This window comes from Neomonachus schauinslandi, chromosome 3 (assembly GCF_002201575.2).
Source record: "Neomonachus schauinslandi chromosome 3, ASM220157v2, whole genome shotgun sequence".
Classification (NCBI taxonomy): domain Eukaryota; kingdom Metazoa; phylum Chordata; class Mammalia; order Carnivora; family Phocidae; genus Neomonachus; species Neomonachus schauinslandi.
The window spans coordinates 158,671,156-158,676,155 of NC_058405.1; the positions used below are offsets into that span (position 1 = coordinate 158,671,156).

General features: G+C 41.0%; 1 long non-coding RNA gene across 1 annotated transcript; it reads right to left on the reverse strand.

Moving 5' to 3' along the window:
- Window positions 1-2,481: 2,481 nt before the first annotated feature.
- Window positions 2,482-4,550, reverse strand: LOC110592347. The gene is made up of 3 exons (XR_002481097.1): window positions 4,519-4,550; window positions 2,921-3,025; window positions 2,482-2,495 (listed from the first exon to the last, which is right to left on the reverse strand). It is a non-coding gene; the product is annotated as an uncharacterized LOC110592347 (long non-coding RNA).
- Between the last annotated feature and the right edge of the window lie 450 nt (window positions 4,551-5,000).

Here is a 5,000-nt window from a genome sequence, read left to right on the forward strand (position 1 = left end):
CTGAATGGAAGTGGATTTGAGAGGCTGAGGGTACAGACGCTGACAAAACAGTGGCAGAAAATTGTTAGTTTAGATGCAAAACTGGTTAACGTCTTATAGAGAATACACCTGTAACCTCTGAGAGCAGAACTGATTTGATTTGCTACTGGAAAAAAAATCCAATGTTATCATACAAGCTCACAGGGTCTAGGTCCTATTCAATAGTAAATAATAACGTTCCTTAGAGGAGTGTCCCAGCGGAGAATCAGGTAATCCTTGGGTGGGTCTGCTAGACTGTTTCCATATCACATGGAAAGGATATATAGTCATGTTTTCGCTTTTTTTCCAAGTTCTAGATTGTTTTTATTTTAATAAATTTTCTTCCATTCTTAAGAATTTTTAGAGCACATATAAATATATGAATAAATAAAACACATATTTTTACAAAGTGAGGATTAGATGGCATGTATAATCATAAATATTTCTTCTTTCACTTAATAGTGTATCATAAACGTGGTCCAGTCTCTTCCTGCTCTCCTCTTCCTCACACCTACCCTCTTTAGCTTCACACAGATTGACAATGAGGAAAAGAAAAATCTGGTTTAAGCTAAATAAACTCACCTGGAAAGTCCCCCATCACATGGGGGAAGATCTTTGCATTTCTTAGCAGATATTCTATCTTATAAACACTCCTGCTGGGTCAATTTCCTTTCTTTTTTTTTTTTTAGAGTAGCCTCCACGCCTAGCATGGAGCCCAATGTAGAGCTTGAACGTGAGATCAAGACCTAAGCTGATATCAAGAGTGGGAAAGTGGGACGCTTAACCGACTGAACCACCTAGGTGCTCCTATTTGCTTTTTTTTTTTTTTTTTTTGAGAGAGAGAAGGGGGGGGGGGGAGAGGGATAAGGAGAGAGAATCTTAAGCAGGCTCCACATCCAGTACAGAGTCCGACGAGGGATAAATCTCACGACCCTGAGATCACAACCTGAGCTGAAATCCAGAGTCAGATGCTTAACCAAATGGGTCACCCGGGGACCCCCCATCTGCTGTTTTTTTAAGCATAGTGTGTGGATCCCCAGCAGCACCCCCAAGACCCAGTTGGACACCTCATCATGCATCATCCAGGTGTTAAATATGGCACAAGAAAGGGTGCATCTTGTAATGACATGCTGCCTTGGCAGGAGAACCTTTCCTGGCTGTGGTAACCAGCACTGGCCACATGCTAAAATTACACAAAGGGCAGAGCTGGAAGGCCAGTTATACCCGGCAGGCACTTAAAGGCATAGTTATCTATCAACAGCCTACTCAACTCAATACACTGACTGAAGTATTTCACAAAAAGCAACCCCAACATTTAGCTTGATAAAACAAAATTTAAAAGAAAGAAAACTGTGGGTTTGGGAGTGGATACAAAAGTAGACCCCTGCCAAGATAGAAAGCTGGTATCTGAAGAACCAGCGGTTATTATCTGAGAATGTAAAGGGTGAAGACAACTCCGTCAGCTCATGAGACCCCAAAGAGCTTTAATTCTCTCCACTGTTTTTCTGAATGTCCATCTTCCAAGGAGCCTGAATTCCTCGGAGTGCCACGGACTGAGTATTGGTTTAGGAAACTCGAGGATAGGCCCCCAGTGGAAGGTGAGAATGACACACTCTCTCCGGAGGACGCCTTCCCCCCTCATCCTCTGCATCCAATGAAACCAGGGGTTTCCACTTCCCATTATGGACTTGCCTGGGGGCACTCCCATGAATTCCGGTGGGTTCTTGGGCTTCCATTCACACAGAAGAGGGCCACATCATCCCATGTAACACTTGGCACCTTTGGGGTTCTGTTTCTTCTCAGTTCCATTGATGCCTCTGAGGCCCCGGCATTGCCTGGTGGGGTCCACGTGATAAGGGCTCAGCACGTTCCCGGGGGCGGTGACGGAGGAGAAGAGGAGACTGTACGCACAGGACCAGGTAGGATGACGACAGTGTCGGAGATTCTCGCAGCACCTTAATAATAGTAGCAGCTGCTCTTCCCTGGTAGTTTGCCAGGTGCCTTTAGACACATGACCCCATGGAGCCCTCCTGACAACCTTAGATGATTTATTTGTACTAAGCCCATTTAAGGCAGCTAAGAACCCTGTTAAGTTGACACAGATGTCTCCATTTTAAGAGAGTTCTGGTAAATTGCCTGAGGCTGTAGAGTTAGTGGTGACAGAGCCAATATTCAAACCCAGGCCCAAGCTCTATCCTGCAGGTAGCCCCACACACATCACAGCCAGGCATGTTGTCCCTGGCTAAGGGGACCTTGCTAGTGTATGTTTCTGTTCCCTTCTGGAATGTTACTTGGTTCTATTTTTTTCTGCAGGTGATTTATGGGGATCAGACTGTACTGTGGCTGCTGATTCATATGCTTATGCCAGGCAGGTCACAAACAAAGCAAAGATTGTGAACCAAGATGTGGAGCCTGTGATTATGGGCATTCAGTCAGAATTCAGTCAGTCTCTGGTCATTTGGTGGTGATGATTCTTTCTGGAAAGTTCCAAAGCATATTATTAGCAATATGTTTGTGAAACCTCTTTCTCTTGTGTGGCATTTCCCAGCTGCTGCAGAGATACAACACAGACCACGAAGCATACTTTCTTCTAAAAGTTTCAGTCTGCCTTTCTTTCTCTTACTGCTACCTGGAAATATGTCCTCTCAGCCCACAGCGGATCCATAATTGTGCCTACTGCCCTTAAATATTCCTGAAATGCTCTGCTTGTCCTAAAGGGAAACCGTTACAGAAAGCCCCAAGTTCCAGATTTGACGTTCAGACCTTAGAAAGTTCAAATCCGTGCCCTTTACATTTTTAAATTTGAACTTTGTTTCTCTTAGCTCCTGCCCCATATTTCACCTGCCCTCATCTTTACCTCCCTTAAGTTTTCTCTTGCTCCATGTAAAACCAGCTTACTCACCACTAAATGTGAGAAATGTCCCTTTTTCTTCCAGGGCTTTTCTGCACTTTTTGCCAGGTTCCACGGTAAAGCTGCAGTGATTCCTTTTGTGTATTCCTGATGCCACTGAAGAGGGAAATAGCAGTCATCGGAATTGTTTGCATTACGTTGGCTTGGGTAGCAGCCTGCTAGATGCCCTTGGCACTTTTACTTAAGGACAGAAACGGAAGATTTGTTCACAAATGAATACAGTAGAATGACATCTCACCTGGGGTCAGCTTCCAAGTGAAAAATCAAGAATGATCAAAATTAACCTTAACATACTGTCCCGTGACACCAGGAGAAACCAAGATAAAAAGGATTAAAATTTAAATGTAGAAATGAAATCCAAAGAATAAAAGAAGAAATCATGGAAGAATTCCTTTATAGTATTTCTAACTATGACTCAAACTCTAAATTCCGTAAAAGAAAAGATTAATAATTCAGTTACATACAATAACACGCTTCTGCATAAAGAAAAATATAATAAAGTTCAAAGACAAGCACCAACTGGAAAAATTTTTGCAAACCACAACACAGACAACAAGCTAATTTCCTAAGTATATAAAGATCTCCCAGAAGTCATAAAGAAAAAGCCCATAAAAAAGTGGACAAAGGATGCAAGCAGTCAGATCACAGGAAGAAAATATAAATGGCCCTTTTATAAATGAAGAGATGCTAAGTCTGATTAGTAGGAGAAATTCAAATCAAAAGCTACAATGAAAGGAATGCCATTTTTAACCTATCAGATTGGCAAAAATACAAAAGTTTGACAAATTCAGTTGCAAGCTGTGGGAAAAAACAGGTAGTCTCCTATGTTGCTGATGGAAGCATAGATTGGAACAATTTTATGAAGGGAAATTTAGCAGTATCTATTAGAATTCCAAATGCTTTCGCTTCCTGACCCAGCAACCCCACTATGGGAATTTATCCTGCAATGTAGCTTGAACACATTCAAAATAATGTTTTCAAAGTTATTTACTGCAGCATCATTTGCAATAGTAAAATATATATTTCTATATGTATATTTCTAATGCAATAACTCATGCCCATCCATCTCTACAATGGAATTTTATGTAGCTATATATATTTTAAAAAGGAACAAAGACGTTCTCTATATGCAGATATATAAAGATCTCCAAGTTATAATGGTAAGTGAAAGGAAAATGCAGAAGAATGTTTGTACAAAGGAGGCTCATAAAAATATTCATTTTGCTTATATATGCATATAGAAACTCTGGAAGAACACACAACCTAACAATGGCAGTCAGCTTTGATAGGAGTAGGTAGAAACTAGACAGAGACAGGGAGAAGAGCAAGATTCTTCATCAAATACATTTTATTTTTTTCCATTTTAAATTGTTTGAATGTGTTTCTATTTCTGAAAAATAATGTTTTAAAAAACATTGAAAAATCCCTTAAGTTGTCTATAAAGTACAGAAAATAAGGTTTCATACATATGATCTTATTCCATAATGTTTATGCAACTTAAGTTTGAGAACAACTTGACTAAAATAAGGAACAAAGGTTAAGTTGCTATGCAGGTATCTGGGTATTGAAATCATTCTCCTTTAACATACCTGTCAAATTCCTGGCTGGGAGTGGGTGGAGAATTCTAAAAAACACCTGCTTGCCTGGAGGGATTAGACTAATCTAATACCAAACCTCCAAAACAAGCCTGTTTGTTGTTGTGAGAACAGGAGAAGAGGGGAGTGCCTGGGTAGCTCGGTTGGTTAAGCGTCCAACTCTTGATTTTTTGGCTCAGGCCATGATCTCAGGGTTGTGGGTGGGGCCCTGCACTCAGCAGAAAGTCTGCTGGACATTCTCTCTCTCCCTCTCCTTCTGCCCCTCCCCACCCCTTGCCTGCCCTCTGTCTCTCTCTCAAATAAGTAAATAAATCTTAAAAAAAAAAAAAAAGGAAATCAAGGATTCCCAATTTCAGTGAAGGTTGAAGTTAATGGGTAAGTTAAATAAGCAGCTGATATGGGATTCCATGATATGGTAGTGATATTTTCTAAACTGTGCCAGGCCAGGGTTCATGGTCTGAGAAGTGCAGCTGTAC